Below are 12,340 nucleotides of genomic sequence, written 5' to 3'. Positions count from 1 at the left end.
GAAGAGGAGGGTAAGTACTTGAGTTTGCTCACAGAGTATAAGGACATTTTTGCTTGGTCGTACAAGGAGATGCCAGAACTTGATTCAAAAGTAGCAGTCCACCATCTTGCAATTAAACCAGGGTATTGACCGATTAAGCAAGCACAACGACGTTTTCAACTAGAGCTTATTCCTCAGATCGAGGTTGAAGTCAACAAGTTGATTGAAGCAGGATTCATTCATGAGGCCAAATATCCAACATGGATAGCAAACATTGTCCCTGTCAGAAAAAAGAACAAGCAGCTTCACGTTTGTGTAGACTTTCGTGACCTGAATAATGCATGCCCTAAAGATGATTTTCCTTTGCTCATCACAGAATTCATGGTTAATGCAACTACTGAACATGAAACGTTGTCCTTTATGGATGGGTCGTCTGGATATAACCAAATACGAATGGCTCTTTCAGATGAAGAAATGACAGCTTTTAGAACTCCAAAGGGAATATATTGTTACAAGGTGATGTCCTTTGGACTAAAAAATGTTGGCGCCACTTATCAACGTGCTATGCAAAAAGTGTTTGACGATATGCTACATAAGTATGTTGAGTGTTATGTTGATGACCTTGTGGTCAAATCTAAAAGACGACAAGACCATATGAAGGATCTAAAATTTGTGTTTGACTGCTTGCGAAAATATCAGCTGAGGATGAACCCTCTCAAATGCACGTTCGGTGTGACTTAGTTTCTTGGCTTCATTGTAAGGCACCGAGGGATTGAGATAGACTAGTCCAAGATTGATGCCATTCGAAAGATGCCAAGGCCAAAGAGTTTGCGTGACCTAAGAAGCCTCTAGGGACGATTAGCTTACATTTGAAGGTTCATCTCCAACCTAGCTGGTTGGTGCCAACCTTTCCAAAAGTTAGATGAGAAAATGAGAAACTTTTGTGTGGGATGAGGCTTATCAGAATGCTTTTGATAGCATAAAGAAATACTTGCTTATTCCCCAAGTAATAGAAGCTCCAGTATCTGGCAAGCTATTAATATTGTACATTACTGCATAGGAAAGGTCTCTAGGCGCATTGTTGGCGCAAGAGGAGGAGAAGGGAAAGGAACGTCTCTCTACTATCTAAGCAAAACCTTAGTAGGGGCCGAAGTTAACTATTCTCCCATTGAGAAAATTTTCCTTGCACTTTTCTTTGCTATCGATAAGTTGAGGCATTATATGCTAGCGTTCACAATTCATCTAGTAGCAAATGCAGACCGTATAAAGTATGTTTTATCTAGGTTGATTATCTTTGGACACTGAGCCAAATGGGCAGTACTACTCCAGCAATATGACATTGTCTATATTCTCCAAAAGGCGATAAAAGGACAAGCGTTGGCAGACTTTCTAGCAGACCACCCAATTCCTTCAGATTGGAAGTTATGTGAAGACTTGCCAGACAATGAAGTTTTCTTCACGGAAGTTATGGAACCTTGGACTATGTATTTTGATGGCACAACGCGAAGAAGTGGTGCGAGGGCAGACATCGTCCTCATTTCTCCTGAGAAACATATGTTGCCTTATAGCTTTGCTCTTGCTGAACTGTGCTCAGACAATGTGGCTCTTGATAATTGACCTTCAAATGGCATTAGAGATCGAAGTATCATTCATAGAAATTTACGGTGATTCAAAGTTGATAATCAATCAGCTCTCACTTCAATATGATGTGAAACATGAAGACTTGAAGCCATGCTTAGCTTATGCACGACAATTGATGGAAAGGTTTGACAATGTGATGTAGGAGCATGTCTCTAATATAGAAAACAAGAGAGCAGATGCATTGACAAATTTGGCCACTGCCTTGACAATGTTGGATGACGTAGCTCTGAATATACCACTTTGTTAACAATGAATTATGCCTCCAATTTTGTTTGAATGTCAAGAAGCGAACGTAACGACATCCCATTTGATTGACGAAGAGGATTGACGTCAACCTATCATAGAGTATCTTGAACATGGAATGCTTCCAAAGGATTCTCGTCATAAAACTGAGGTACGAAGAAGGACTGCACACTTCATTTATTACAAAGGAACCTTATATCGCCATTCTCTTGAAGGGCTCTTTCTTTGATGTCTTGGAAAGGAAGAGTCGATAAAAGATCTAAAGGAAGCATATGCAGGCGTCTGTGGAGCACATCAATCAGGACCAAAGCTTTAATTTTAGTTGAGAAGAATGGGTTACTATTGGCCTAAGATGGTTCAAGATTCAATGGACTATGCATAGAAGTGTGAAGCTTGTCAATACCATGCAAACTTCATACATCAACCTCTCGAGCCTCTACATCCAACTGTGGCTTCTTGGTCGTTTGAGGCTTGGGGACTTGATCTGGTTGGCCCTATTACACCAAAATCATTAAAAGGACATTCTTATATCCTTGGAGCAACAGATTATTTCTCAAAGTGGGCTGAGGCCATTCCTTTGAGAGAGGCCAAGAAAGAGAACGTGGCGAACTTTATTCGTACCCACATCATCATCGATACAGTATTCCTTACCGAATCGTGACAGATAATGGACAACAATTCTCCAATAGCATGATAGATAAATTATGTGAAAAATTCAAGTTCAAGCAATACAAGGCATCTATGTACAACACAGCTACGAATGGCCTAGCAGAAGCATTCAATAAAAAGTTATGCAATCTTCTTAAGAATATTGTCTCCAAGTCGAAGAGGGATTGACAAGAAAGAATCGGTGAAGCATTGTGAGCTTATCGAACCATTCATCGCACTCCTACAGGGGTTACACCATATTCACTTGTTTACGGTGTAGAGGTTGTCCTTCCCCTCGAAAGAGAAATCCCATCATTAAGAATGGCGGTGCAAGAGGGGTTTGATGGAAAAGCAATAAAGGCATGCTGCAACAGAAATAAAGGATCATGCTTTACTTTATATGCATCTAAACGATTTAGAAGGCTTCACATGATATGCGATGGACCTAAACGAGAAGCCAACAAGGTAAATGAAGTACTTACCTTTTTATAGTTCTAGTCTTCTTCGTTGAGTTCTCTTCCTTCTCTGCCTGAAAATCACAAACAAGAACAACCACCAAGCTGACCTACTATGCTCAGGACCAAGAACGAAGTTGTGGGACTCGATTTTGTGAAGTGGAAAATATAGAAAGAGATGGGAGCGTATCATTTAGGTGTTCTTTTTCAGAGAAAAACTCATTCTTTTCACATTCGTTAATGAGAAGTTTTATATCAAATCTACATGCAAATTACATGCAATTTATTTCATATAAAATCAATGCCTAACCAGTTCATTAACTATTTAATAAATTAGTGGCCTTTAATTCATAATCGGCTGCCACATTTCCCATTAATCTTTAATTAATAAAGTAATTAGTCAAAGGGGCATTTTGGTCATTTGACCAATTTTGGTCAAAGTCAAACTTTGACTTTCCTTAATCAAAAGTCAACTTTTTGACTTTTGACTATTTTTCCCGGCTTGACTAATTCTAACCTCCCGAGTATGAATCCACATTCATTTTTCTAAAATTCAAATCATATTTGAATATAGATCCGGTCAAAGTTTTGTTTCTCAAAGTTAAAAGTCAACAAGTTGACTTTTACAATTTTGACCGTTTCAAAACTTTTCAAGCTTTTAAATATGAATCTATATTCATATTTATTTAAATCATATTTAAACAAAAAACTTAAATTTTATTTCCACCGACTTATATCTTATATATTTGTCGGTTTCTCTCTCTATTCTTAATTTGAACAATTCGAATTAATTTAACATTCTTGTTCTTAGTTGAATCCATATGAGTTAGTAGGGGAACCTAATGGACCTATAGATCATGGGCTCTAATGATTCGAGATTAACTGGCTAAACTCTTTTAGACCAAGCTTAATCAACATTCATTAACTAAAGAGTCATTCCACTAAAGACTCTTAGTTGTACTCCTCTCACTATAGATATATTTTTGTCCCCCTACTATAACCATGATGGGTAAGTCGATCCTTCACAGGTTGTTCATAATCTTGGCTGGGTTAAAATACCGTTTTACCCCTGAGATTACATCTTGCTCTTCAAGACCCACTGATCCACTATTGAGCAATTGGTTTAACGTCCAACCTATAAACCAGAATCCTTCTCGGGCCAATGAGAAGGTGGGGCCCCTTGTTCAAGACTTGGATTCAGTCCTTAAGGGAACAACCTATCTACTATCCTAGAAGTGGATGGGAGTGAATTCCATCTTGCACCCTATGTCCCTAGCTATCCACTCGGTCTTACCCCTACAATGGGAGGCTTATTGGGCCAGCGATGTTGAGCTGCCCTCACCTATGCAGATCTAAGGATATTACCGAATGAACAGAAGTTCATTGTTAGCTCAGGATTAAGATCAAGTTACCTAGGTCATCATAAACGAAATAGTCAATTTATAGTTTACGGTGTTATAACTAAAAGTGACTACTTCGTGGTTCCAGTCTTATGTAAACCATTTACATAGGACGCCCCCACTCCCATGTCTCTACATGAACGATTCAGGATTACATCGTTTGTACTAACTACGGAGCGGGCCGCATCCATAGTGTTTTTCGAGAATAAGGCGCCCAACTTTATTCATACACTATAGACTATTTGGGTTATTAACTTGAACTTAATCCATTTTTATGTCTCTACATAAAGTTCAAGTGTATTTGATAAACTCAATAAAATAGCCTCGGGACCTAAACTTATTGGTTTTAAGATTATAGCATTCAATAATAAAATTTATTGAATCAAATAACAAAGTACAAGTTTTAGGACACAAATTCCAACAGGGTTGACTACTGAAGACAATGTCAAGTTACGTCTTCAAGAGTTAGAAGCACTTGATGAATAGCAATTAGAAGCTCATGAGAATGTCTAAAGCATTTGATAAGAACGCTAAACCTCGCTCCTTTCAGGTTGGTGATCTAGTACTTGCTGTAAGAAGATCGATCATCACAACGTGGCATACAGGAAATAAGTTCACACCTAAATGGGATGGATTTTACATTGTCAATGAAGTTTACACAAATGGCGCATACAAGATTGTTAATCGAGGTGAATTAAAAATTAGCCCAATTAGTGGCAAGTTTCTTAAGAAATTTTATGCTTAACGTCAGTATCCAATAAAAAACAAATTAATTGAACTACGTTATGACTTGATCCCTATATTATAAAGGGTACGTAGGAAGCTTAAGGGAAACTTTAAGTTCAGTCCAGTAAAAAAAATCAATTGAACTACGTTATGACTTGATCTCTATATTATAAAGAGTACGTAGGCAGCTTAAGAGAAACTTTAAGTTCAGTTCAGTAAAAAAAATCAATTGAACTACGTTATGACTTGATCCCTATATTATAAAGGGTACGTAGGCAACTTAAAGAAATCCACGTGCAGTCGTATATTAAAAAAAAAAAAAGACCATTTAGCTAAGGCCATAATTAGAGCATCATTTATCACGGAGGCTCCCAAAAAATCTGAATATATATGACTACCAATTAAATGAGAAAAATATAATGACAAATTGAATTCAATATGAGGAAAATGAAAAGTCGAGCGATCAAAGAATAAAAGTTTCAATACTGGTGCCCAATTTCTCCTACCAAGACGGTGGATCTGACGGAAAAGGCCCGATCGTCCCTTAGTAGAAGTTGGATCGTTGACTGCAGAGTCACATTTCTAAATGACGAAGGTGCCCGATCACTCCTACCAAGGTGGTGAAATTTTCCAAACGACCCCTTAAGTCTTAAATCTTATTATTTTTATCCTAGGGTGGAACCAAATCAAAAATTAGTGTTGGGAATCTTTGACCCTGTACGTCAAAGTGGTAAGTATTTGAAACAGTATTTAAAAGTGGTTTATTTGAAAATTTTATTTCAATTTCATTTTGTATTCATTTTTTAAATGATTTTTTTTATGAGGGCTACATATTTTCCGGTAATTTCTATTTTTAACCTTAAATAGTTTTTAAGTTTTAAAACTAACATCTTTTATATATCGAAAAAAAAAACTACTTTGAAATTACTTTTTACTTTACATGGAAGATTGCACCTGTTCCACACGATGAAAATCTCATTGTTCATACATGATTTATGGAGAAATGTAATTCGTGGAATTAAACTTTGTATTGATTTATGTAGTGTTACTTCTTTAATTCTTTCTCTCGTATATCAATTAAACTTAGAACTTCGTGGTCTTCGATCTTCAGGAAGTTGTAGTTGAAGTCAATTCGAGCAAAACTTTTAGCATTATAGGAAAGTTTGATCTTTCAAGTCTTCAATCTTTCAGAACATGATAATCTCGAGGTTGATAAAAACTTACACGTCTTGAGAGCTTTTTGAAGTTTGTCTTTAATTTTTTAGAGCTTCAATTCTTCTTTCAACCAAAGATCCCCAAATGAATGACAAGGCTCTCTATTTATAGAAAAATTAGGTTTTAGGTAGACTTGGACCCATTTGCTTGTTATGCTTGGGCTTTGACCCATTTGCTTGGTGGACTTGGGCTTGAGTCCATTTGCTTGGTGGGCTCGGGCTTAGGCCCATTATTTCTTTGGCCTAATTTTTCATCAAGGGCTTGAATTGGGTTGGATCTGAGAAAACATAACTACCCAAATCCAATCAAAATATAATCATCATAATTTTGTTGTAATGATGTGTCGCGATTTAATTGGCCAAAATTTCTTGTTCAACAGATGCCCCATTTTCAAGATTCGTGCATAATCTCGAAAAATAATTTATATCATTTGATTCTCTACTTTGATGAGAATACAACCCAAAAAAAATTGTTTGAAATTTTGTTTGCTTGGTAAATTTTAACCTTAAGTAAAGAAAAGATGAATTTGAATATTTTGTCCTCTTATTCGAGAGTGGAATTTAATTTGAACTAAAGTAGAATTTATGCTCCACTTTAATTGTACGTTGAATTTTGGGTAACATCCCAAATTCTAACTTTTTTTTTTCAAAGTTAGAATATATTCAATTTTTCATGCAAATTTGAAGTATACTTCCTTATTGTCTTTGTTTCTACTTTAATTTGGAGTAGAATTTTGACCTCACTGAAACTTCTCTCGCCTTCAATTTTGTTTTTGTGAAGCTTAGAGTGTGCATGATTTCAGGCTAACACTTCAATTACTGGGAAGTTTTTATATTTGGGTAAATTTTAGTTTATACCTTAATTTTGTCTTAATTTAGAATATGATTGGGAAATTGCCAAAAATAGGTTAAAAAAAGAGCTTTAAATGAATTTTGGGACAAGTTTTCAAAAGAAAGACTTTTAGGACAATTTAGGTGTGAATGGACAAAAATGCCCTTCATTAAATTTCTATCGCTCTCTATTGATTTTTCGCCTACCCACGTTCGCTTTTCCTTCTCTTTCGCATAGAACACCTGAAGTAAAAAAAAAAACATCTCCTTTCGTTGGCTTTTGAAATTTCCCGCTCTGCTCTTCGAAGATACTCCGACTGTTCGTCTGTCGTCGGTCCTCCAGTGCATTATGTCGCTTCTCCTTTTCGAACCTAAGAATCAATTTTGAGTGTGTTCTCTTATTTCAGTGAGTTTTATCTGTAACCCATTTTTAATATATTTGCTGTAAATGTTTGGTTTTGGAATCGACTTATTTGCTGGAATTTGTTCCTTTGTCTTCAGGCTTCAATCATGACATCGACATCGACATCGACCGACGGGCCCTTGTACAAGATTAATCCTTCCCATCATTTTTATTCCCTAGTAAGTTGTTTGTCTCATTTGGAAAAGACAACACATAATATTAAGACCAAACTCAAACCCGATCAATTAGCCTTATTTAGGAAAACAAAGTTTGGGTACTTTTTGGACCTAAATATTGTCTTTAATGGGCCACTCATCCACTACTTACTGTTAAGGGAGGTGGAAGATGAAGGAAAGGATTCTATAAGTTTCTTACTAGGTGGCGTTGTTTGTACTTTCGGTAGGAGAGATTTTAACATCATAACTGGACTATGGGGTCCTAAAGAGGACTATATTCAGTTGGTTGGGAATAGTCGACTGTTGGAGAAGTTTTTCAAAGACAAGGAGTGTGTTTATGTTAGCGACTTAGAGGATATATTTTTGGAATACGAGGGTGATGACGATGATATTGTGAAATTAGCTTTAGTCTACTTTATAGAGATATCTTTGTTGGGAAAAGATAGGCGAACCAAAGTGGACATTGGTTTTTTCAAGATTGCTGATGATTGGAATACATTTAATAATTATGATTGGGGTCGGATTGTTTTTGTACGCACGCTAAGTGCCTAAGCAATATGCCAAGGGAAAGAAGAAATCAACACAGACAAAAAAATATACTATCAATGGATTTCCGCATACATTACAGGTATGTGACTTCTTACTTCTTACTTCAAAATTTTTAAACGATCGTTTAGTTATTTTAAACGATAGTTTAGTTATTTAAATGATCGTTTAGTTATTTAAACGATTGTTTAGTTGTTTTAAACAATCGTTTAGTTGTTTTAAACGATCGTTTAGTTGTTTTTTTAACGATCGTATAGTTGTTTTTTTAACGATCGTTTAGTTATGTTAAACGATCGTATAGTTGTTTTCAAACAATTGTGAAACCACTTGTTTATATATCTATATATATATCTTGTGGCACTTCCTAAACTTGTTTGTCAAATGTCGAATAGGTTTGGGCATATGAGTCTATACCAACCATCATTGGATGTGGTGTAGATAAAGTAAACGATCATGCCATACCACGAATGCTGAGGTGGGTGTGCCAACAATCACCAAAGTCCCAAACTATAAGCCAGGTGTTTGACTCGCCAATGGTAAGTAGCAAGCAATAGTAACTTACTTAAGGATCGCATGATTTTGTGCTTATTTCTTTGTCCTAAATACATTTGCCTTTTTCTATTTGCAGTTTATAATTAAGGCGGTCATTGAGATGACACCTGAAGAGGAGCAGTTGAAAATTGCTTCAGGTGAACTTTTTGAAAACTTCCGCTCATCTACCATTATTCAGTCGAAGAATGGTGGTTCAAAAAGAGTAAGAGAAGTTTTTAATGATGAAGATGACTTCAAAAAGAGTAAGAAACAGAAGTCCAAGATTAAGATGAAAAAGTCTATTCGGAATCTCCAAGATCGAGTAGCGGTTGTTGAAGGACAACTTAATAGTATAAACTCAGATATTGACGAATTGAAGGGCATGATGTCAACCATATTGAAGCACATTGACTTCAAAGAAAGGTTAGGAATGAAACTGTTAAGTGTATTGACGTTAGTTGTTTCATATTTGGTAATTACTCATACGTTAAGTTGCATGTTCTCGCTAATTCATTTTGAGGTTCCATAGGGTGACGAAGGGGACCACAAGGTGTCCGAAGGCTTAGTAGATCATACATTAGAAAGTAAAGAAGTGGATAATGCTAAGACCGAAGATGTTGACACAGGCCGTACCCTTAATTGGTTGAGGATGCCAAAGGAGGATGAACACATTGAAGTTAAAAAGAAGGTTTGGTTCCATGTTCTTGCTAATATTGATGTTTAATTTCTATCATTATCCACACTAATGCATTATGAGCTTCCATAGGGCGACGAAGATGTGTTGGAGAAGAAGGTTGATATTGGTTTAGAGGAGTCAATAGATGTCGTTGACGATGAGGACGTCACAGAGATAGAACCATTTCTCACTCAACGACATCACGTTCGGCCCGCCCGTAGGAAGCGTACAAGTGTTTACCTATCAACCCCATTCACAACTCTACCTAAACGGTCTGTGACATCAACCACCAGCACCTCTCAGTATGAACCAATTGTTTATGATCCTATGCACAAAATACTTGACGTCCATTTAGATAGACTTCGAGCTTGGATTACAGACAAGCGTACAGACGATGAGCTGCGTGAAACCTTTCATGGGAAAAAATCGAAGGCTTTTTTCAGAGACTTGTTTATGTGTCGCCGGTGGTTGGCGGATGAGGTATGGGATTATCTTATCATATATGCAATTATAATTTTTTCATTGTTATGGTTCTATACATTTACTGCTTACGTTTGTTTCTATTAGCATTTGGATGCACTTTTTCTTTTCATTCGCTTGAAGATTAAGGCAGCCGGGATACCTTCTTCTCAGAACTTCATAACTGCAGACACAATCTTTATGGTTTAGAATCGTCGCGTTACTTTATGTATGTATTTGCGTTTGATATTTGTCTTTCGGTCTGATATTTACGTTTGTATGTTTTTCTTTGTAGCGCATTTTAGTTTCGAAGTGGCCCCTATACAAAGAATGTATTAAAGAGAATCGCCCTTTTGACTGGGACGAAGAGTATAGGTTGGTTGACTATGTTGTCGGGTCAAAAGAGGACTTCCAAGATCCTTGGGCAAGTGTTGATTACGTTTACTCTTCATTCAATGTCCATGGTAACCATTGGGTTCTATTATGCTTGGATTTGGTAAGTTGTCAAGTGAAGGTATGGGATTCGCTTCCGTCACTTACAACTGCCGAAGAGATGACAAACATATTATTGCCCATTCGACAGTTGGTGCCAAAGTTGTTAGATAGTACTGGCTTCTTTGATAGGAGAGGTAGATCATCGACATACAAGGAACCTTGGCCAGTTGTCATTGTTGACTCAATTCCACTTCAACGAAATAATAGTGATTGTGGTGTATTCACAATTAAGTATTTTGAGTACATAGCTGCTGGTGTTGGTTTAGATACATTATGTCAAGAAAACATGTCATACTTTAGAAAACAATTAGCATTTCAATTATGGACCAACACTCCTATGTATAGAAATTTTTACATAAATCACAAGTATCAATTGGCTGTTCGATTATTCTCTATGTTGCATTTCAATTAGTATCAATTGGCATTTCAATTAGTAGTATCGATTATTCTCTATGTTGCAAAACTACTTGTAGCTAAACGATCGCTTAAGTTTTTTATGATTTTAAGAAGATCGTTAAGACATCGTTTATTAAGAAGATCGTTTAGACATCGTTTATTAAGAAGATCGTTTAGACTTTACCAAACGATCGTTTAGACTTTACTAAACGATCGCTTAATATTTTGACGTTTATTAAGAAGATCGTTTAGACTTTACCAAACTATCGTTTAGACTTTACTAAACGATCGCTTAATATTTTGACGTTTATTAAGAATATCGTTTAGACTTTACTAAACGATCGCTTAAACATATGTGCGCGATGAGTATTTCTCTACACGAATATTTTGTGATATGTATCTAAACGAATACAAATATTAACTCAAATATTTTTTCTCAATTTTGGCCGCGTTTAATTGAAAATATCACAAAGTATTTATTTTATAACAAAGTTTAAAATTATAATATGTTATTCTCTAGAAAAATTACATAAAAAAATTATATAAACGAATACAAATATTAACTCAAAAGTACAAGAACGAAATATATATTTTTTTATTTAGCAAAAGTATTTATTGGCCCAAAGTTCCAGCACATATTGTTGTCTAAACAGTTTCATGTTTGGCACAGTTAGACAACCAAGGTCACTAGCAGTTACAAGGCATTCAACAAATTTAGCACAGAAAATTCCACAATCCAATGGACGCCCTTTCTGTAATGTAGCCTTCGATCTGCGTATTGGCCAAGGGCCATATGTGAAATGATCTGAATGGAGGTTGACTCCAATTGCAATCGCGAGTGAGGGGATGCATCGTGCAGGCATTTGAAGAGCTTCATCAACAAGTTTCTGCTCAACATAAGTTGGCATTGAGTCGAACACGTAGATCCTGCATTTTCTCATATCAGCTGCAATAGCCAACCAGTGTTCTTTTATGTTGATGTAGGTAATCACGTAGTTGACATCTCCCCACCCTGGTATATGGTTGTAATCACCAACAGAAGTGTTGAAATAGTATTCCACATCTTTTTCTGTCCATATAGTTAGGTGTGCTGTTGGGTCTGTCCATTCAGCTTTCGTATTATCTGGTGTCACCAGATGAGTATCGAAAATATGGTTCCAAACAAAGCAGTCTGGTTTATTGATTCCAAGCTTCAAGAACAAGTCAAAAAAATTAGTCAGAATATAATGATGCAGTTTAACTTCTATACAAAAAAAAATTAAAGAATAATAGCTTACTAGAAACGAGGAATGTAATATTCTAAAAGAACGCTTGCAAAGGTGCTTGAGATGCAACATTTTATTCTGCAAGTGGGATAATAGCAAATCCAATGTCTACAAAGAAAAAATAAACGATCGTTTAGTGAATGAAAGGAGAGTATAAGCGATCGCTTAAGAAATGTACATGTGATCGTTTACTTAGTAAGCGATCGTGTAATATTAACTTAACGATCGTTTAGTTAATAGAAGCGATCGTTTAGTT

The sequence above is a fragment of the Cucumis melo genome, chromosome 11 (assembly GCF_025177605.1).
Source record: "Cucumis melo cultivar AY chromosome 11, USDA_Cmelo_AY_1.0, whole genome shotgun sequence".
Taxonomy (NCBI): Eukaryota; Viridiplantae; Streptophyta; class Magnoliopsida; order Cucurbitales; family Cucurbitaceae; genus Cucumis; species Cucumis melo.
The sequence above is the reverse complement of the archived record's forward strand: the minus strand, read 5'-3'. Positions refer to the sequence as shown.